At 36.5% G+C, this 24,597-nt stretch overlaps 1 protein-coding gene and 1 non-coding gene across 2 annotated transcripts in view; both read right to left on the bottom strand.

Moving 5' to 3' along the window:
* The window catches only part of LOC134797432 (S-adenosylmethionine decarboxylase proenzyme), a 439,106-nt gene that overhangs the window by 31,937 nt on the left and 382,572 nt on the right, over positions 1-24,597 (bottom strand). The window lies entirely within an intron of this gene.
* Trnag-ccc (transfer RNA glycine (anticodon CCC)) lies at positions 20,403-20,473 on the bottom strand. Its single transcript has one exon. It is a non-coding gene; the product is annotated as a tRNA-Gly (tRNA).

The following is a 24,597-nucleotide window of genomic DNA, read 5'->3' as shown; positions in this document are numbered from 1 at the left end:
TACCTAAGTATATGTATTGTTGTACAAAATGTCTTATTCACTGACATTTATTTCAACGGTGCGATTACGATAAGCGTTACTTCCAAACAACAATGTAACTCGAGAGACGGTGTAAGTTGTGATTTATTTTCCAAGTTGGATGCCCCTCGGGGCCCTGGTGACTCCCGCTGACGGTTCATGAGAAACATTGTTGGTAAATATACTTAAATAAACTAAAATACTTACTATGATACCTATACTCGTTCTTAGATACTTATACTCTGTATCTTTAGCGTCACGTGGCAGCCATCAGATTCGGTTTAAAAAAAAAGTAATTACATAAAAAAGCTAATAGTTACTTCGGTAACATACAGCCAAAGATAAGGTTAATTAAGTAGTTATTTTATTAGGTATTTTAGCAATACTTACTTATATTCGGGTCCATATTGGGTTGCATACAAGTTTAGGTCATACCTTTGATGCGCATAACAACTTGTGTCATAATCATCATTGCGCATACAAATGAAAAGTCATATTATATTGTGTCATACATTTTTAGCCATAATATTTGATGACATACTCAGCAGTTGTCATACATTTTTTGTGCATATAGGTTTTGATTATAATGAATCAAATGTCATACCAGCTAAAAGCATATTTATCGATATTTATAAGGTTTTTACGTATAACGTTTTGTAGCATAATAATTTTCAACCATAATGGTTTACATAAATAATTTAAGAAACTAATTTTAGCCTTTCAACAACTCCTCGAAAAAAACCTTTTCCCTAATCTCCGTCCAAACACTTAATTCGACGGAGCCCCGCTCGCGCGGGGCTCCTATTTCTGCGTAGTTTGCCCTTCGGGCATCTAAAGTAACCTAACGAACCTAACCTACCTATTATGATTAGTTTCTTTTATGACCACTAAATATATGACTTAATTTTTTATGACTATATTAATACTATGCACTGCAATACTTCGAACGAAAAACAATTATGGATATCAAGCAGATGACTTAAAATTTTATGCGAATTAAATTAATGACTACAAAAATTATGACATAACTAATTTATGACAAAAACCCAGTTATGCTCCGGATAATTCTGACTAAAGATTTTTATGACTTACAATTTTATACATAAAGTGTTATGACAATTAAAAATATGACAAAAGTTGTTATGCGACCAGAGGGAGTCCCCTTATATTCCTTATGCCTTATGCTTAAATGTTTATTCAATTCAATTCAAATAATTTATTTTAATTTAATTTAGAACAAAAACTCCATTATACAATTACATTTGCAATAAAATAACTAAAGTAAATTAAAATTAATATTGTCTTCGGTTACCGCAATAGTTACTCATGATATATCTAATCCGTTTCAATAGTTTTATTTCATTAAATTTAAATTAACTAAAGTAATATAATTAAATATGTTTAGTAACAATAGGTAATACTTAAGAAACTATGTTGGCACACAGGAAACTAATTAGTAATACAATACATTTATGTTTAGTTTCGGTTGTCGTTTTAGCACATTGAGTGACGGTTTTCGTCGCTTTCCTCTACAAAACGGGAAAAAGCTGTCGCCTACGAGCGTAGCGCTACGAATACGTTGAAACTGAATAAGGTCACTGTGGGCAAGTCCGTCTACAAGGCAAGTCCGTCAACACGTTATAACTTTTGAATTTGAAGGCGTATGCGACTTTGGACTCCAGTCGATTAACCAGTTTTTCGCGCTAGTTCCGTCACTGTAAAACAGATGGCGCTGTGCCAACCAACTTCAGAGCAATCCGCCTCAACAAGTCATTTCGTGTTTTGAACTCGAAGTCATAGTGCGACAGCCGTTCGAAAAAAAATTGTTAAAAATAGTTTTTGAAAAGATTGTGCATCAGAAAGTAACTACGTAGGTAGCATAAGAACCAGTTGTCTTTATTCTATTTTTAAAATATCAGAAATTAGCTTAGTTTTGTAATTATACGTTCTACAATTTATCATATTAAAATTTGACTAAGTTGGGAAGTCCGTCTATTATGTTCAAGGCAAGTCCGTCATATCCGGACTTTCGTTAAATCAGAGATTACCAACTGTTTTTGCGACTTTAATATTATAACGATTTGATAAGGTATCAAAAAATCCTCCTGACTTTACGCATGACGTTACTTTATTAAATTTTGATCTCAGTAAATTAAAAGAAACGATTAAAATTCATTTTAAAATTACTATTGATCTTTTATTTCGGAAATCAAAAAAATTATTATGTTTAATTATTTGCCAAAAAATGTTTACCACCCCATTTTGGTAGTATATGCCGGACTTGCCTTTGTTTTAGAAAAATGGTGTTTATTTCGAATCTGAACCGTATATTAACAAGTTTAAAATACACTTTTCATTGTCTTGATCCGTTCTTTTTAGGAATTTGACTACGAACATATACGCACCCATAGATTGGCTGATATCATAACTAGACGGACTTCCCTTAAACTGCACGGGAAGTCCGTCTACTCGCCGCATTTTAAAAAATGCCAGTGTTCTTGCTTAATTTGTGCTTGAAATGATCTGTCACTAAGGCTAAACTATTAATTATTAAATTCTTCATCGTATGCGATTACAAGCAGTAACATAGGTGAATATTTAACGGAACTAGATCACTCCAAAATCAAAAAAAAATAAAGTATGCCGGACTTCGCCACAGTGACCTTATATTTAAAACGAGATCGTAACTTCCATTGTATGGGAGCGGGTTTTTGGCGGAGGGTTCGACATTTATTATTGCCCTAAATGCCTTATTACATAACTCAAGATCGAATAAAAAAAAACCTTATCAATTTCATAAAACAGAATTGGCGTCCTTGCAGTCGTACAATTGTACATCTAAATTGAACATTTTATAGAAACATCGTTTACTTTATCGCGCATCGGACGTGTCTAAAGTGGCAATATCGACGCGAGTCGTCAATAAATATTGTCAGTAAACATTGACGTAATATGGCACGTACGTACAATGTAAGAAAATGTGAGTTTTATTGCTTGATGGGAAACTCTAGAAACATGCTGAAATTGTTTAATAAGATCTAATAACGCACTATAGATAGACTAATATCTGTAGATATGTATGGCGTTATTAACATTCAATTAGGTTTGACGTTTAAAAAGTACGAGGACAAGTAAAACTTAAGGTGCCGTAAGTCCAAAGAGCATTCATAACAGAAAGAAATATATTTTACTATAAAAAAAATAATTAAAGAATAAAATCAGAATGAAAACCTCATGCCACGTTGCACCACTCGAAGATTCTGTATAAAATAGTCCATTTTAAAAATAAAGACTACACTTAAGTGTTGCCAGGGCTCTACTTTTTCCACGTTTTTTATTTAAATAAAATGCAAATACGTCTGAATATTAGTTTTTTTTTAATAACACGACACGAGTGCGGCGGTCACGTCGCGAGGACCCTAATATTGTCACGGGTGTTTTGGCGGAATGGCCGCTCGCTAGGGTTGGCAACTTATCGAAAAATTATTGGGACATTTGAGACGTCGTAAAATAGCAGATAACAGTCTGGCTGGCCACACCTAAGTCAACTCTTCCCTCGAAGATATTTAAATTTAAAGGAACCGAACGAATTCAGACTACATATACCTACTAGTATTACCTACTGCTGCAGTCTTGTAACGGGACATTACTGTCTCAAATGTCAAAAATCCGAGCAGCATCATGGCATTTGCGGCAGCAATGCAGCTCACTCGCACGCTCCAATAATGCAGCAGTAATCCTGGCGAAGTCTAAATGCGAACAGTACCTATATTCAGCGTACCTATCACATCGCAACTCACATGAAACAGTGGAGTTAAATTTCCGCCTGTTCAAGTATTCACCTATCTGAAAGTTACCTTCTAGGCTTCGAGCAACACGGAAGGGAGGCGGCATTCGCACTATTTCCCCTCTGCCGAGGTACAAGATTAGCGCGTCAATCTAATCTAGCGCGGGTAATAAAACTAGTTGCACTTGGATTTTTCACTAGACCGAGTCCAGACGCGCGCGTGAACACTGCTGCACAAAAATGCCTGTTTGCTCGTTTTTTTGTTATAAAAAGAGGTCGGGGACATCAAATTTACAAAAAGAAAGTGTTACATTTCACAAGTAATTTTTTTTTTACATAATCATACGTTTAATTACATTCAAACACAATTATTATATTTTAGTCTCATGTAATTGTTGGATTTATCGATTTTGCTCGCTCAGTACAAATTGCGGATCGGTCGAGCGACAAATCCGACTTCTCATCTCTCAGAATACAATAACATACTTCAACGAAAATGTGTTAGTGTGCGTGTTGTGACACTTGTCACTCGTCCGTACACAAAAAGAGATCGAGGTTTGCAAGATTTTGTCTTGTGACGTGTGTCATTTTCTATGTATTTGTGTCGTCATTACAGATTGGATTTTGTATGTAAGTGTGTGAGAAGTGCGACTGTGTGCACCTTTCCCCCCGCGAAAAATGGGAGAAAGATTTGTACGGTGAGATATCGCTTAGGCCCCTCCCTTCCGATGTGTCGGAAGCTGGTGTTGCTCGAAGCTTTTAGGTTTAAATTTGGCATGTTAGGTAGGTAGAAAGAGCAAACTGCCTATTTAGTTGATAAAGGCGACGTTACGTCGTCTCTACATATGTATATTATTAGGGGTCCCTTTGTTTCCCATAAAGTTTTGAGTCATAATGTATTGTTTATTGTTTGTTAGTCATAAAACTGAAACCGTTAACTTTTCAGGATTTTCGTAAGGTTATTCTATATATATATAGGTTAGGTTAGGTTTGTTTTATGGCCATCCTGAAAAGTTACGCATTTCTGAGTAAAACCAATTATGACTAACGAAAATTCGGACAAACAACACATTATGACTTAAAACTATTTGGAAAACAATAGAAACCCATATTATTATCCAAAAATCTACAAGGTACCAATATATATCTGGTTTTCAACAAAACTTACTGTTAAATCGGGCAGATACCTATAGGTTCTGAATTTGCCAAATTTAGTATTTAACTGGGATATAAATACTTGACTAGGTACATAATTTACGTCGTCTTTAATTTATGTGATAAAGTATAACGAACGAATACTCTAATTAGTTAGAGTATTCGTTCGTTATACTGTATCACGAATATACATGTATTTAGATATGTACTTACAACTTTTTGGATAAACGAGCATTATTTTCCCCATACATTAAAAACCGGGCAAGTGCGAGTCGGACTCACGCACGAAGGGTTCCGTACCATAATGCAAAAAACGGCAAAAAAAACGGTCACCCATCCAAGTACTGACCCCGCCCGACGTTGCTTAACTTCGGTCAAAAATCACGTTTGTTGTATGGGAGCCGCACTTAAATCTTTATTTTATTCTGTTTTTAGTATTTGTTGTTATAGCGGCAACAGAAATACATCAACTGTGAAAATTTCAACTGTCTAGCTATCACGGTTCGTGAGATACAGCCTGGTGACAGACGGACGGACAGCGGAGTCTTAGTAATAGGGTCCCGTTTTACCCTTTGGGTACGGAACCCTAAAAATTAGGTATGTAGTAACAACTCAAAATGTCCAAACTTTCTCGACGCGACAGCCCTAACGAACACCCGTGCGTATTGTCCCGAGCGCGTTTAATAAAAAGTTTTGCAGAATATTAGGGTCGCTAATAATCTCCAGATTATGTGATAAAGGCCGGGGCAGCATTCCGTGCTTGCACGTGTACAGAATAGCTTCCCTTTGTCTAAGAGCACTATCATGTCCCAAAAAGTCTTACGGCGCGATTCGGGAAATTAATTAGAAATTCGCTAGATATGAAATAGTAAAGATATGTGACTCTCCACGAAAAAAGGTACCATTGCCCCGGCTGAATATTGGAGCGGTGTTAATAAAAGCGTAAGCGCCAGCCGCCATAAGGTACCTTTTGCCGTGGAACATCACATATCTTTACTATTTCATATCTAGTGAATCTCTAATTCATTTCCCGAATCGCGCCGTTAGTGTGAATAAAAATCGATATATAGATAAATAGATATTCAATGAGTTCATTATTATTTCATATAGAGAAGCCATACCAAACAATGAACTTGTCGCAATCGCAACGTGAACCACGCGACCAAAAACGTCGTAAGCGCCGTGAAAGTCATGGCGTTTACGCGTTTAGGTCGTGAGATTCACGTTCCGCTTCCATAGTTTGATGTCGGGTTGTAGTAATAATAATTCAATTACTATAGTTTAGGTCCTTTAGGTCATATGATGTGTACCTACTTACGTACTATTACATATTAATTAACTTCTTTCTGGTCTAATTAACTTTGTACGTTAAACGTTCCGGTGTTTGATTGGAGCGCAAACTCCTAAAATACACAGTATCTGATTACAGGCGATAATTCTAAATAGGTCCGGATAAACCGATAGCATGTTGGTGTGTTTGATCTGATGGATGTACGGTGTAGATGCGTTTTATAGAATGCCGTTTTATGGGTTTTAGCCTCCTATGGGGAAGCCATAGACTAGGAATCCTCTAGACGGAGTTTTGAGCAATTATTTCCTGAAACCGATTCTGCCAAAACTACGGGGGTGTGGGAGACAAGGTGAGCGAGGTCCCGTGCCGTGATTGGTCCGTTCAAAGACACGGACGTCACATAAAGACACTTTTGATTCGAAAATGGAGTAAAACTACCGTATTTGTGGCGGACGGGGTAGAGCTACTATGCTCAGTCTGGAGGATGTCTTGTCTGTGGGGGAAGCACAGTGAAAGGGCCATCGAGCATCTGACTGAAAAGTGCAAACCTCAATCTCTAGATTAATTTAATCGTTAATTAATATTTTATTTTATTTAAATCCAGCAACTGTAAGGCCATGTTACGATAAATATAAATAAAATATAAATATTGGGTTTTAGGAAGTGAGAATTTCAAAAATGATGACGATTTTGGAATCCAAAATTGGTATGATGTCAAAGTGTCATTGTAATCATTGCGTTGTAAGTAGGTATTGAATTCAAAAATAACATGTGATTGCGTAAATTATTTCCTTTTATAACACTATAATAATCCGCTGCCACTACAGACCAAGCTAACTCGACAGCGATTTTGACAGCACAGACAATGCAGGTGTTATTTTAAATTTCATAGAAGCTTGATGTTTAAAATAACACTTGCAGTCTGTGCTGTCAAAAATACGAAACAAAAATAAAAAATACAAAATACTACGAAATATGAAAAAAAAAAAAGATTTAAGCGACACATCTAAAACAATATATTGCATCGAAAGTTGTTAATTTTAATGCAAGCTTGTGTATGAATTTAATTACGCACCCGGATACGTTCGGGGGCTTAGAACAATATTTCGATAATAACCGGATATAAACCGGTTTATACCGGAAATGGCCGGTAACTGATGCAGAGACCACCACGATTGCGCTTCGATGAATTTCATTTATTTAGTTAGATTATCCTATCCTATACAATAAACCAACTATCACCTCTATAGTGCATTTATGGTGCTCTATGGTGTTAGTTTGTAAGGTATGTATCTATGGGCCTTAGTTGCCTGAAAATAAATAAATGATGATGATGATCATTTAAAAACCGCACATTATGGCGAGCATAAAAAGGTAATGGATTGAATTGAACGTAAAAATCGCGGCAGTATAGCGGCTCGGCCATTACATCGAGCGATTTGCGACAGCGGCAGCGATAACCATAGGTTGGAGCGAAAGGTCCGATCGCTGTGTCACGCTCCAACCTATGGTTATCGCTGCCGCCGTCGCAAGTCGCTCGATGTCGTGGCCAAGCCGTAATGCGGCGGCGAACGCCTCTCATTTTATCAAGGGAATTCACAGATACAGCGGCCGCTCTAACGCCGTTGCAGTAATGCCGCCAAAGTAATCGCTGCAGTTGCCATTCGAATGGCACCTTGAGAGACCCCACATTAGCGTCTTTTGAGCGTCGGCGTCTAGTCAACGCTATGGAGAATGGCAGCAGCCGTTGAGTTGACTAGACGACGTTCGGAAGACGCTAGTGTGGGTACTAACAATCGCATTAATCGTGGTGCCACTGAGCGGTTCGGGCACAGAATGCAGCGGCTAGTTAATAAAATACATAATTAATTGCATTTAAACAGCTAGTGCCTTCGCTCGTTTTTGGAGTGCATCGCAGTAGAGAGAAAGGCAGTAGAGAAACTGAAGGTTTCGGTGGGTAAAATGGAAAAAAAAATCCTGACAATGTCCTTATGGACAGTCCGTGGGCACACTTGCACAGGGTACATGTTTTTAGAGTGATTAGACACTGTCCTACCTAATGTGTTATTAGTCTTCTCCCTGCATTTTTTAATTACCAGATTAATTTTAGCTCCTTTGCCTGAAAAACAGAGAGATTTAACTATTACATTATAGCTTGATGTTTATTAATGGACTTGAAAAAAGAGATTCTCATATAGTCAGTTTCATCTCCAAGAATTAACATACATATTTCGTTAAAAATGTTACTGAATTAAGGATGATTCACCTAGACTGGGCCGTGACCGGGCCGAGGCGTTCGACATGTAATTTTCTATGACGGCTCATCGGTAACAGAAAACGTAGCTCCAGAAACCCAGGCCCGGGCACGGCCCGGTCTAACGTGAGTCATCCTTTAGCCTTATTCTTCTCGCGTTGCAGCCTCTAGGCTCCACAAAAGCAATGTTACCTACATTGTGGCACGTTCAAGAACACAAACTATACTAAAAATATTCCTGTTTGCATTATTTAACACATGTCACTCACAACAGCAATACAACGTAAAATGTCTTGCACATCGAAATCACAAAGGAAGACAATAGGGGATAATAACTGCAATGTTCTGCCGCCAGAGTGCAGCACTACCGACTCTAGTAAATTCATAGACTAACTTATGTATACATACTGTTTTTTGACAAATTTTCACAGAGAATAAAATATGACATTGATGCATCAATTGTTAGAGTCAGACCAAGAATAGTCTGCAGCGGATTTGATAGCCCACGCAGTGCAAGTGTTATTTTAAACGTCAAACTTCTATGAAATTATGACGTATAAATGACACTTGCACTGCGTGGGCTATAAACTCCGCTGCAGACTTTTTTTGGTCCGACTCTAACAAGGGCCTACCGGGAAACGCGAAAATCGAAATTTAGTTATCTGCCTCTTTTCTTTATCGCTCGAATATGCAAGAGTGATAGAGAGGTTAGATAACGAAATTTTGATTTTCTTGTTTCGCGGTAGACACCCAGATTGTGATGGATTGTGGTAGTAGCGCCCGCTACGCAGAGGTTCGCGTAATATTCCCTATTCGACAATGCTGATAAAATGTCATTCATTCATTCTTTTAAAATTAAACGGCGTCCGTGTGCGTTAGAACGCTTTCGTATGTCAAGCGGTCAGCGGCCAGCCAACTCCAGAGTATGCACGGGCTCCTAATGAATAGTATCTGATGTTCCACTACTGTTGCTGACGTCCGTTGCGCCGTCCGTCACCGTCCGGAGGAATAGCACACTAATTAAATTAAGCGCTCCCCATTCTCTGCAGAATATTCTGACGTCCAAAACAGTGGAATTTACCTGCAATTCGACTCGACGGCCATTAGTGAGGAAAGTGCACGGCTACAATTTTGGACATTTTATTACTACATTCGAAAATCAAAAATAAGTAAGTAAATATTTTCTGTCAATATAATATTTAAAAATTTGCGTTTTGAACACATATTATCTCTTCCTCGGTCCCTCATTGCTGAGGATCGCGACCACGTATGCTACGTCTCCACAGTGTGCGATCATAGGCCATATGGGTCACGCACTGCATGTTGCCGTCAACCACCCTCTTCACAACATCAGACCATCTCGTGGGTGCTTTTCCTCGCGCTCGCTTGCCCTCTATTTACACATATTATACTTAAAGGTAATAAAATTTCGCGATAGACCTGTCTATAAATGTAAGTTAATATTTTCAGTCAAGCCATTTTCATCAGTAGAAAAAAGCGGCAAATTTTAAAAATGTAGGCGCAACGGGTAGTCCCATAGAAAATTTCATGGCTTTTTCTACTGCCAAAGTTATTTGACCGGCTATAGTTAAGATCCTATGTAATTTTCTAAAAACAGTTCAATTTAAGCTCTTTAACTTGCTCTATAATTAACTGTACCTGTACCTACTCTACTAATTAAATTGAGCGATGTTCGCATTTTGCCCCAAATGCTTCGCCATCCAAAAACACTGGAATTTCTCCGAAATAGTGTTTAAAAAAGTAAAACGCTTTAAGCGATTTCAAATATTCCGACGGTTTTTCCGATCGGGATTTTTCGTAGCCTCACTAAACTGTGTTTTTAAGTTATTTTGAATGTTTATAATTGCTTTTCGTTGAAAAATCGATTTTTGCAATGCAACGAGCAAAGTTTTGCTCACTCGAAAACACTTTGATTTTCTTTGATTTTTGAAGTGAAAACTTCTTTAGCGGCGCTGTGCACTTTTTGTGATGGGGAAAAAATGTTAAACTCGCGAGAGCGTAAGACGTAAGACGGACACGTGACCTGATCAAAAAACTGTTACAATGTCATTGAGTTTTCACTTCTGCCGGCATTCCCGGAGTGCAACCCGTTGTTTTTTTTTCTCTAATTTATTGAGTCAATAATTGCTACCTATATCTACTTTAAATTCCAGAGTTCTACGTAAGCACCCTCCTCGCCTTGTCCCGGCTTTTTGCCACAGCTCAGAGCTCATGAGAGCCTAGGGTCCGCTTAGCAACTAATCCCAAGAATTGGCGGAGGCCCAAGTTTTTACCGAAGATGACAAACATTTGCAGAAAATAAAACGAAACGCTATTGTTCTCTATCACTCTTCTATATTAGTGCGATAGAGACAGATGCGTTTCGTTTCATTTCTCTGCGAACGACTACGTCATCTCGGCTAGGCCCCCTGGGCTATAATGGCGAAAATTGAAGTTCGCACATTGCGGGCATCTTTCTGTATCACTCTAATTGCGCCTTCATTGGAGTAAAAGAGAAATATCCCTGCAATTTGCGAATTTCGGTTTTCGCGGTAGCCCCCCTGTACCTCTATGCTACCCTGAATATATATGGGGCATTATCTATGAAAAGGGACCTTATTGTCGATGGCGCTTACGCCGCACAACGTCGCGCGGTATTGAATTTATATCGGAGCATCGTTAATAATGGCGTGAGCGCCATCGACAGTCAGGTCCCTTTTTCATAGATAACGTCACATATTATGTTTCGAATTCAAATACGAGACATTAAATGAACCGCAGCATCCTTTGCGAAACATCCAGACAGCTATATCATCCGTATCTCTATTTAAATTTTATTTACGACCTACTTATATGTGAAATATGGACACCCTCTTTGTTAACAGATCGCGTTATTGTCCGAACAACAATATACTGTATTTGTTTACATGTACAGGTAGTTTAACATTTGGAGTTTAAACTCTAGGTCTATGGGGTCCCAGTGCGCACTAGTTTTTTTGCAGAAATCGCGAAGCGTCTGGTTGACAAAAGAGCTGGCGGCTTCTATTAATAGGGGGATTACTGCAATGTTCTGCCACCAGTGTGCAGCACTAGCGCCTATCGTAAACCATAGACATCCATAGAGTAACTTATACATACTGTGCCTTAAACTGATTTTTTAAAGTTTTCAAAGATAATAAAATATGACATTTTAGCATCAAGGCGGTTTGTTTACAACCTACCGGGAAACACGAAAATCGAAATTTAGTTATCTGCCTCTTTATTACTCGAATAAGCAAGAGTGATAGAGCGGTTAGATAACGTAATTTTGATTTTGTTGTTTCGCGGTAGACCCCCAGATTGTGATGGATAGTGGCGCCCCCTAGGTATCCAGAGAACATAATAAATCTAAACATTTATCCGGCGTCTCGCCGTCCGTCATTGTCGTACGGCGCCGTGCCGTCCCGTGTGCGTGACTGTGAAATTAACGTCATGACGTGATATGATTTTTGTCACTTGTGTGAATGCGAGTGTCCTGACTTTTGGCGTTGTTGGATGGTTTTCATTTTCGTAAAAGCTGTTTAGAGCTCTATGTTTCCAGGGGTGCGTCCCACGAGATATAACTACATAATATATAATTTCATATTAATAACGTTCACAAGATATAATGAACGTTTGCTATAACATCAAAATCAATATTTTTATTAGTAATAACGGTCATTTAACATAATACTCATTTTGTATAATGATTTTTTATATAACACTCAAATACTATAAATTCAGTTTATATAACATACATAACGTATATCGATCATAGTATATACTATCTTTTAGTATAATGATTATAAAATATAATAGCGTATGATATACTAAATAGGTTATAACTCCTACCCCTATACAAAACATGCTGTTGCCAGAAAAGTAGGTTAGGTTAGGTTAGAACTGCGACCTCTACAGAAAACAAACTGCTGCCAGAAAAGTACGTTAGGTTAGGTTAGAACTGCGACCCCTACAGAAAACAAACTGCTACCAGAAAAGTCGGTTAGGTTAGGTTAGAACTGCGACCCCTACAGGAAACAAACTGCTGCCAGAAAAGTAGGTTAGGTGAGGTTAGAACTGCGACCCTTACAGAAAACAAACTGTTGCTAGAAAAGTAGGTTAGGTTAGGTTAAAACTGCGACCCCTACAGAAAACAAACTGCTGCTAGAAAAGTAGGTTAGGTTAGGTTAGAACTGCGACCCCTACAGAAAACAAACTGCTGCTAGAAAAGTAGGTTAGGTTAGGTTATTCTATGCTTGTTCTGTTATGTAATGATATGTGTTGTAATGTTAAGTGTAAATTTTAATTTTCGTTCTTCTTTTTTTCTCTTTTGTCTGTTACCAATTTTTTATGCCACGAATAAACTATTTCTATTCTATTTTATTCTATTCTATTCTATTCTATACGAGCATTATGCATTTTGGTGTTAGATGTATTGAGTAATATACATTATAAATCTGAGATATTATGAACGTTATACATAATGATCGTTATATACAATGATATTATACTTTAATAACGTTATACTTAACAAAAATAGATATTTTGATGTTATATCTAACGTTCGTTATACACCTTGAACGGTATACAAAACAAACTTATACAATATGAGCGTATATAATATGAATATTAGAGTATAAGTTATTATGTCTTATATTACTTACCCGTTTCCAGTGCTCGAGCGAGTTGAGAATTTTTATAAGTGAATTGTTTTGATTCGTTCTTTTAAAATAATTGTTTTAAGTGTTCTCTTTTCTGATTGCACGTAATTAAAGGCACCAGACGTGACCGCATCTTCAAGACAAAGTTAGGTTTTGCGAGCCACATTAGGGTATTTAATAATCCGGATAAGAATTGTTGATGGAGTCGCCATTTCCGGATATGGCAAGGAAGTTTGAAAGGCGTCAGTACAAAAAATGACTTCCGTTCCATATAAATACAATTAGATAGATACCTAGTTATTTTATACTTGATCATATTCACCTCATTTTCTCATCTTGTAAAATATAAAAGTTATTTTCGGTTATTTTTAAGAGCATTCTGATAAAAATTGCTAGAAACCCTAATTCGAAATAAAATCTCTTGGCAACACCTTCAACAGATTTTTTTTTTTGTAAGGGTCGCTTTTTACTCAGAGACAATCATAATTATGAGTTCAAAAGATTATTAATAACATACTGTTTTATTTTACTAAAAATTGTGATTGTCTGGTGAAATTGCTTTACCAGGCGATGTACTCCGTCGAAAAACTTTTGCACAACAACAATGAAATATGAAAAAAAGACAGTATAAATTACGCAATTTAACGGTTACGTAGCTGCTACTCAGACCAGAAAGAACCTTTTTATCCAACTAGGGCCGAAAACGGTCCGTTACCTGTCCGCGAACTCGTAAAAAACTCTTGTTAAGTAAGTTTTGCGAAGAAACTCGGAGGTTCCATGACTACTAAATATTTCATAGTACAAATGTATTGAAAAGTTTCTCAATATTAGGGACGAGGACACTACAGAACCCCTAGTGTAAATGTTCGTTCTCGTTTGCGTTGTGTCTATTTTTGTATGGGATTTTGAACAGCGCGCCAAGCGGGACGTTTTGGAAACTCATAATTCCATACAAAGATAGATAGATAGATAGATAATATTTATTTCTGATTGAAAATTTACATGTTATTCTTCCTTAAAAATAGCAGAAATTCACAAAAAGATCGTCAAGTGTATACAAACAAAATTAAAAGAATAATAAAAAATAGTAAATTGTGAATCAATAATGTCAAAAATAAAATAGAATAGAAATCAAATTAAAATGTCATAAAACTTAACTAAAACCTAAAACTATTTTGTATATAATACTAGGGCTTTCCTAGGTCATATAATGTCATATTCCATAAATAAAATAAAATGTCAACAATCAATACAAAAAACAATATAAAAAATTTGCCTAGTACCTAACTATGATAATCCTAAGAATGTTTGGGACAACACGATACTTATGCAAGTTATGCATAACAAGGCAACTGGCAAGTAACATTTAAAACTAATTCAATTGCGTACAGTCAAGTGTCAAAATATGGGTAGACAATTAACTTACCCAAAAATATGTTCCATAGTTCTTAATTCGCTGACCTAAGAGTTATGGTATGGGACATATTTTTGAGTATGATTTGTGCACCCATATTATTACACTTGACTGTACCTAGGTAACGAAGTTATAGATGGTCAAGCAAATCTTGTCAGTAGAAAAAAGGCGCGAAATTCAATTTCTCTATGAGACGATATCCCTTCGCGCCTACATTTTTCAAATTTGCCGCCTTTTTCTACTCACAAGATCTGCTTGACCAACTTTATGCAATAAATTCCAAATTCAAACTTTCCCAATGTCACTTACGGTTGTTATGCACAAACTCACGGAACCCCAACACTCGAACTCACCAAGAAGTTTCCCCGACGGTTTTTATTTATATTTTTCCGTCAACGGTAAATTATGTGACAGGTCATTCTGGCCCGGAACCGGAAGGGCCACGGACATTTTAATAATGGGATGATGGAGGAATTTCGCGAATGGTAATTCAGAAAGAGATAATCTGAACAAGGGAATGGGTGTTTGGGAACGAACGAACGAACGGGAATTTAGCCAACGTGATAATGACAACATTTCATGTTTTCGAAAGGCTTCCATAATAGTTTCGAAAAAAGTGGTAAAGACTGAAAAAAAATGGATTGGAAAATTTCTCTTAAAACTTCATCTTCTTTCTTACCAACTCATAAAATAAGAAAGTTGACAATATGAAAAATGTCAATGTAAAAATAGTAAATAGTTAACGAAAGAGTCGAACCAATTCTCTTTGGTCGAACCAAGATAACTCTGCACATCGTTAATTTTACAGTTACAGAGCGTGGGATCAATCTATCATAAAACGTCGAATTATTTTGTTAATTCAGAATGGGTAAAGAGTTAGCTTAAATCTTAGATTTTATCTCATCAAATGTTTGTTCTGTGTGCAATCTCCCGTCTGTTTGTATTGTTGCAGTTCCCAATCTTCTCCGACTGTCCGCATCCCAAGGGCCATGGCTTGAAACTGCAACTTTGGTTGTATGCTCGGAAGCAAGCAATGACTTCGTTTATTATACACCGTGTCCCAAGGGATAGAACGCGGAAAGAATTATAGTACATTGTGCAACATGGAGCGTAAGTTAAATATTGCAAACGAGAGTATAGTTAAATCGCGACGGCTTGCCGGAGCGATTTATAGACTCGAGTTTGCAATATTATTACGCCCTGAGTTTCACACAATGTTTTTCATCACACATGCGATACAAAAATGAAGTTTAAAGACAAAAAACTGTTAATTATGGCACTAGAAACTTCATAACTCCCTAGGGAAAACGCTTTTTCTATAACTCCCGTTAAACCTGCGTGCAATTCCACATTTACTGAGCGAGTGTGATGAAAAGTCTATAAGGCAATGAGTATAGGTTGAACTGTAAGGCCAAAGGCCAAGAGCACAAAAATAGGTTGTTAACATAACGGTTAGAGTTAGTACCTTAGACTAAGGGCCAGTTGCACCAACCACATTTGACAGACTGATCGACATCACTCAACAGAAAACTATGAAAATTCCCATACAATAAAATTTAGCGCACGCTTTAACGGTGACAGGACTGACAGGCGGTTTGGTGCAACCGACCCTAAGTAAAGCGCTAGTCCCGAAAATGGCACAGTATTAACCCAACTATACCTAGTCCAAAAGCGCCCAACTATGATTAAAATTTTATTTTTAGTTTTAAGTATTAGGGAAAGCAAAAATAGGAGAAGACACTTTAGAAATCCCGATAGATCTCCCTCTACATTCCTAACAACTTTTGTCCTAAAATCACTTGCCCTAAACGTTTTGTCCTAATGGGTATTTAACCCAAATTTATTAGAATTACATCTGTTAGATTTCTGATATAAGTGTACGTTCGAAATGGCCTGAAACTGTCGCGCGCAAGTTAGACTATCCTTTCTATTTCACTTATTCAACCTTATTTTTTACAGTTAGTTAAAGATGAGTATCGCGGACGACATACTAGCCTTCTAAGCTGGCAGGAGTCTATAAAAATGTTTACATAGTATGGTAACATTTCAACATACTTAGCTACATACCTACTTGTAATGTTGTGAGCTGTAAAGGGACTTTATCTTCCGACTTCTAAGTTCTCGATTGCGCCGAGCGCCGTAAAGGTCGCATTTTTCATGGTAACTTTTTATTGTTTTATTAAGGTACCTAAGTTATGTGCGAGATTGCCGAGGGACTGCTTGGCAGCCTTTTGTTGGGGACGAGAAGAATAAGACCGGTGTCGTTTTGATTTAGTTGTGTACAACTTGAAAATACACGGTTATTGTACAATATAGGTACGTATTTATACGAAGAGTCACCACTGACCATAGTCTGCATGCATGAGAGGTCAAGTATTTAGGTCATATTAAATAACCTGACTCTGGGGGCTACCCTGACCAAAAACTCGAAATAATGGCTATCCCATATTTAAACAAACATCCCATATTTACGAGTAATATTAGTAATCACTTTATCGTACACAACACAGGTTTACAAAAAGATTCCTTTTTTTTAGGAAAAGATTTAGCTTTAACGAGGACAATTACGAGATTTAAACTATAACGAGACATAATCGCGTATGATTAAGTTTTTCTCCGACATTTCGAGGACAGCATTGTTCCCGTGGTCACGGATAAGACCGAAGGTTTAGCTTTATAGTGATTAAATATATACTTATACTTGTTACAGATTTCATCATCTTTTGAATACATATAGGTACTCGACCGGTATCAAAACGTATAGTTACTTTTGTTTCTCCTAAGCAAACCTTTTACAATAATAGAAATGAGAAATCTTGGGCGTAGTTTGCCCGGACCTATCCGGCCATGACGGCCATATTGGGGTCCGTTACGGAGATTTCCGGGAACGAGACTGTTTCCGTGTACGAATTTTCACTAATATTATTTGAGGGCTTATTCTGAAACTTCTTATTCCTATACTATACTCTGTGTCTTTAAAGGTAGTTTAAAAGTAAATTTTCGGGTAGTTCTGAAATTTGTTAGTTAACCAACCAAATGGAATTTACATGGAACATGGAACTCACCTACTTTTTATATTTCTATTCGATTTATAAAATAGAACTTGTTTAGAAATGACTCCTATCTATGTTTTTATAATAATTATCTGCTGCTATATTTCACGTATGGTGCGAATTAATTTATTTTAAACAGTAATATACCTTATTTGACTTGTTCCCTAGTTTAACAGTTACGGCTGTTATGTGAGGTAGTGAGACAGAATAAGGACGGCACATACGGAATTAAAGATACGGAGCCGCGCAAATCCTGATAGCAATGTTGGCGATAAGGCCGGCTCTCTTCCCGCTTCGAAACGAGGACCTCCGGATATCATACGTAAGGATGTGATACGTGTAGCCAACATCAAAAAGATAGCGATGACCAAAGCGACCAAATATATCGTAACATCTTTGTCACTAGAAACATGAAATAAGAATAAAACAGACTGAATTATAATAGATAAATAGGTACAGTAAGCTGCCGAGATAACTGACCCCCTGCAAACAAGTTTCTATGCAAGGCACGTATAAGTACACGCATAGATAGTTGTAGAATATTTTTCATAATAGAGTACAACATTTTGGAGTACAACGCAAAAAATTTGGGATATAATAAAAAATATAATACATTTTGCAATTCAAATTGCGGTTTTCCTGCCACTGCAATAATGCATTGATTTTTACTTGTGATTACTAAAATTATGATAATAGCTAGTTTGTTAGTGCACGACACCTTGCACTTTGTGACTATGCCCTGAAACTTGGCACAGTTGATTCTTAGCTGGTCATGAGTAGATAAAGACCGGGAGACCTCGAGAGCCACGTCTCATTTAGTGGGGGGGAGGGGGGGAAGTTCGACGCCGCCGCGCTTCACTTGGAGCAACATTTCTCTAAAACTGTACCTATTAGGGCATGTGATATATCATTTTCGGATAAATTAAGGATGAGGAATTTTTTTTTGGAACCAAAACAATGCACTTTCTAACAAAAAAAAACATAAAGTAGAAAAGACAAAAAAACGTATCTTGGATTTTTTCATAATTACCAATTTTTTTTTAAAGTGTAGTAGGAATCTGAAAACAAAAAATATATTTGTAAAGCTACACTTATTACGTTTAAGAAAATATATAGTTTATTATACAAAACTGTTACTACTGTTACTGTTACCTATTAGGGCATGTAATATATCATTTTAGGATAAATTAAGGATGAGGAATCTAGTTTTAGAACAAAAACAATGCACTTTCTAACAAAAAAAAAGCATAAAGTAGAAAAGACTAAAAAACGTATTTTTGATTTTTTCATAATTACCATTTTTTTTAAAAGTGTAGCAGGAATCTGAAAACAAAAAATACAGTCGTAAAGCTACACTTATTACGTTTAAGAAAATATATAGTTTAATATACAAAACTCTTGATAAATGGGAGATAAAAAATAATATTAAGCGTGGGCCAAAGTGATCTCAATACAAAATATTATTAATGTGGGAAAGTTACTTATAATTTGTTCTACAATCGTTTATTTTTTTAGTTTTTCGTAAATAACTCGTAAACGGTAGCCCACAGCAAAAAAATATCTTTTTCAGATTTCTTATAAAATAAGTGCTACTTTTTTTGCTAAGATCAATATAAAAAAAAAATATTGAAGGGAGAAAATAAATACTAAGGTCCCTTTTTTTAGTCATTCGTAAATAACTCGTAAAGGATGGCCAATAGCAAAATATATTTTAACACATGAATAATTAGCATAAAATTTTCTACAAAAAAGATTATTCAAACTTTTTCGCTAGGATCAATATTTAAAAAGGGGACCTTAGAATTTATTTTCTCTCTTTAATATCGTTTTTAATATTGATCCTAGCGAAAAAGTTTGAATGACCTTTTTTGTAGGAAATTTTATGTAAATTATTCATGTACTAAAAAATTTTTTACTATTGGCCATCGTTTACGAGTTATTTACGAATGACTAAAAAAGGGGACCTAAGTATTTATTTTCTCCCTTCAATATTTTTTTTAATATTGATGGTAGCGAAAAACAGTAGTACTTATTTTATAAGAAATCTGAAACAGATTATTTACGTAAAAGATATTTTTTTGCTGTGGGCTACCGTTTACGAGTTATTTATGAAAAACAAGAAAAATAAACGATTGTAGAACAAATTATAAGTAACTTTCCCACGTTCATGATATTTTGTATTGAGATCACTCTGACCCACGCTTAATATTATTTTTTATCTCCCATTTATCAAGAGTTTTGTATATTAAACTATATATTTTCTTAAACGTAATAAGTGTAGCTTTACGACTGTATTTTTTGTTTTCAGATTCCTGCTACACTTTTAAAAAAAATGGTAATTATGAAAAAATCAAAAATACGTTTTTTAGTCTTTTCTACTTTATGCTTTTTTTTTGTTAGAAAGTGCATTGTTTTTGTTCTAAAACTAGATTCCTCATCCTTAATTTATCCTAAAATGATATATTACATGCCCTAATAGGTATAGTTTTGGAGAAATGTTGCTCCAAGTGAAGCGCGGCAGCGTCGAACTTTCCCTTTCCCCCCCTCCACTAAATGAGAGGTGGCTCTCGACGGCTCCCGGTCTGTATCTACTCAAGACCAGCTACGAATCAACTGTGCCAAGTTTCAGCGCATAGTCTCAAAGTGCAAGGTCCCCATACAACGGTGTGCAGTAACAAACCAGCTATAACCAAAGAAAGATAAATTAGGTAGGTATTTGTAGGAATTGTAGGGTCAATCAACCAAAAAACGTGCACTGCCCGGGAATCGAACCCGGGTCGCAAGAATGGGAATCTTGCATGATACCACTACACCAGCAGTGCTTGTTGACAGTAGTGCAAAATGTCGATACTAGTTATGCTACGCACAAGATGGCTACTGCTTCCAAAATTTGATATACAATTTTAAACCTTGACATCATACGGGCAGAGTCCTTTTTTAGGTGATGATACTTGATAATAATATTACTATTGGAAGTAGTCAATGGCAATTTCATTCAAGAATTTAAGTAATGCAATAAAATTCTGGGTACAGTCACCTGCAATAATATGTTACACTTCGAAGGCAGCAAAAATATGTGACACGCTCTTATGGATCTACAAATAAGATCGTGTCAGATATTTTTGCGGCATTCGAAGAGTAACATATTATTGCAGGTGACTGTACCTATAGCTTAAATTACACATAATTATGCAAATTAACAACTGACAGCCACATCCTATCAAGAAAACTGGCATAGGTACCTACGTTTTGTAGAGTCCTTAATTGCTTATTTCTGTCAATACTAATCGCTTTTTTTCCAAAATTGTATCTTTTAATTAAGTCATATTATATCATACGCAGGTTTCAAGTAGTTCAAGCCAATTTCCATCAATTTCCCAGCAAGAAAACCACACCATAAATTACTTTCTCAACATGGCAACATTTTCTTAACTCAATATTATACTTACGTGTAAAGTTCATGTGGCATCACTTCTCAAGGCTCAACTTTCAGCCAGTTGCATGGACGTAATTTAAACTTGGAACAACATTTTAAGCCTAGCTACTCTCACTCTGTTTGATGACTGACAGTCATTCACTGAATTAAACTCTATAATGTAGCTGTTAAGGTTGTTTTTGCTTTACGTCGAGTTTCTAGGTTTGTTGGGTTATGTTGGCAACGCTTAGTAGATACGTTAGGCTTAAAGTTTGTGAGGTAGTTAAGGTTTTATTGCTTTGATGTATGATGGATTTCTTTTAATGACTTTAGGACTGAACTGAACTTTTGGTAGGTAGTATCCGGCCGAAATTTCAGTGGCTATTTCGGCAGGTTTTAGATTGATCAGCCTTTTTTTTCTGCGATTTCCGGGTTGGTCCCGTCGTAAAAGTTGCTGAATATGACCTGTTTGTTGTAATCACCAAAATAATGTAATATTTTTCAAACAGCGTGGGTAGTGGGTACGGTGTCACATGTTGGTCACATGTCATCTCTACACAATATATGTATAACCTTAAAAGGCAAAATCTCGCAATATAGTATTGATATGACGTCCGTGCCGGTCCGGACCGGACCCATGCTGTTTAAAAATGCAATACTTGAAAAAAATACCCCTTTTTAAAAATATTGCTCGTTTTATCATTAAATGGCCAGACAAAATCGACGAGTCTTCAGTAAACTCTCGTCGACGTTTTTACTTCAATAAGTCTGAATGGCGCTTGACCGATTTTTATTGAGCGTTGCTTCAAAATCTGTTCATGATTTTTCACAACCGAGTTCAGCAATATACAAAATCAATATAATAAAGAAACAATAATACCTTTCGTATAGGGATTTAAGGCCAAAAAATCACCTCAGACAATTTCCAAGTACAGTAAACTATTTATAAACAGGTAGGTATATTTATGTCAAATACTTTTGGCACTTATTCTACGAGTATCCGCTACTACTCATGCTGACTGTACAGCTCGCTGCAAATCGCATAAACACATTATAAATAAATTCATTATTTGGCCATGCAATTTTGCAGCTCGCTGTACATAGCACATAGCCGTATCGCGTTGTATCTTAGAGGATATAACCAAACGAAGACGCCTTGCCTGTAATTTTCTGTACAAAACAGTCTGCCGTTTTTTGCGGGGGAAAGGCACGTCAAATGTATACGTAACGTAAAAATAGCCAACAATGTGTATGACCATTGGCCGCCTATTTTCGACAGGGGAACGCCTGTTAATGGCTACTCCGTTTGGTTATACTTATATCCTCTAAGTTTTGTATCTGCAGTCATAAAACGAAAAAAAAAGTTGGAAACAACTGCGCGCAGTCTCGTCGTATAAAACCTGCTCTAGGCTAGGTACAAAAGTTCAGGGCACTTTGTATACTCTAATGTCCTTGGTAGTTTACTTGTTAAGGGGGCGGACTACGGAATACAATGGGCAGAATTGTATTGTTCTTCTTCAACCCAGCGTTTTCCCGGCCTAGCGCCAGGGCCCGCTTTCCTGCTCAATCTTCTCCACTTTGCCCGGTCTTCGGCATCCTCAGGTGTGAGATTGTTCTCTTCCATGTCCGCTGTCACGACGTCCAGTAAGCGCTTCTTAGGCCCATCGCGGCCGTGTGATCTATTGCGTGAGTTAAACGTATTATCTATATACAGTGAAACCTGGTTAAGTGGGACCTGGATAAGTGAGAAACCTCTATAGCTGGGACTCATGGTGCGGTCCCGACACTTTAGCACTGAATTATCTCTGTTAGTGAGATAAAACGAACCTCTATAACTGGGATTAATTGTTGTGATTTTATAGTCACATTTACCTCTATAATTGAGACAGAGAGTGTATTTTACCTCTTTTACTGAGACTATATTTATAAGATTACATTTTCCTAATTGTTTTTTTAGAATTTTATACGACTTACCTCTGTATCTGAGATAACGTCAATCTATGACCTCTCTAACTTGGACTTTATGGATCTATTTCCGTATTCTTACTAACTCTTAGTCTATCCACAAATTCCGCATTTGCTTAATGGTGTCTAAACGACTTCAAGTTTCATTTAGTTACTTTATGTAGTTAAAACTATCGAACCGAAAGCTGAAATCTTGATAAGTAACAAGAATAAACAAATTTTCATTTAATTAATTTCTAAGACGCAATGAAGGCCGTATCAAATTTAATTGAAAAATCTATCCTTTGGAAAATCATTCAAAATAAATTCAAAGAAATATTTAAACAGACTTAAAAAATATTTAGGGACAAGGATTATTTTACCTAAACATTTAAAGATAATTACAAAATACCTTATTAACCACCTCTATAACTGAGATATATTCTCTATTCTCACCTCTATTAATGGGACCCTCTGTAAATGAGACAGAAATTTATTTGTACCTGGCTAACTGAGAGCCTGGGTAAGTGGAATACCTCTTTAAGTGAGACAAATCTGCTCGTCCCTTGAAGTCTCAGCTATCCAGGTTTCACTGTATTAGCTTAAAAGCTAAATTAAAATATATGTGAGAAAAAATTGCAATTTAAAGCCAAGGTAATTAAACGTTCTTAGTACTTAACTTATAGTAATACTTAAGATCGCTTTTTAGCGATAAGACCGCCTGTTGTTACCTAGTTTTTGTATTTTTTTTTACTTTATGGTGCAATAAAGGATAATTATTTAACTATTTACTTACTTAAGTTTACTAAGTTATACTTATAGGTAGGTACTTAGAGTCAGACCGAAAAAAGCCTGCAGCGATTTTGATAGCCCACGCAGTGCGTCATTTTAAACGTCAAATTTTTATGAAATTATGACGTATAAATAACACTTGCACTGTGTGGGCGCTGCAGACTTTTCTTGGTTTACCCTTAGTTAGTAGTTACTTAGTAATACTAGTTTTACCTTTTCTTACATAAAAGCAAGGTATGTGACTTCGTTCACACCAAGTAAGACTAGGTAAGGAAAGGACCCTTAACAGCGGTACCTATATTCTAAGCAGTTTCAACAGGTGCGTGTGGTGTCATCTCAAACACTTTGTAAAGCAGCTGGGCCCTGTTTTACAAAGCTGGGCAGTTTGCATATCTAAACCGGCACTTGTTTTCGAAGGGTAGGTACTAATTTAAACAAATGATTTGCAACTTTGGGTCTTAAAAACGCCAACGCACGAGTATTATAAAAGAAACCTCGCAAAAACGGAATCACTCACTCAGTAGATAGACATGAATCGATTGTCTTTATCTGTCATTTTGACTTATGTATTTGTAAGAAAGGGATAAAACATAATTTAACTAAATCAGGCCCGTAATGTTTTATGAATAAGGGGCTACCTAAATGTTTAAATGTGTAAGAATATCAGATTCAATAAGGTTGCATCTTTTCAGTTCTCAGAGTGACTTGATCATAACAATAGGTACCTATAATCATCATCATCATCATCTCAGCCATAAGACGTCCACTGCTGAACATAGGCCTCCCCATTTGGGG

Source organism: Cydia splendana, chromosome 15 (assembly GCF_910591565.1).
Source record: "Cydia splendana chromosome 15, ilCydSple1.2, whole genome shotgun sequence".
NCBI lineage: Eukaryota > Metazoa > Arthropoda > Insecta > Lepidoptera > Tortricidae > Cydia > Cydia splendana.
Note: the sequence above shows the minus strand (reverse complement) of the source record. Positions and strands in the feature narration are given on the sequence as shown.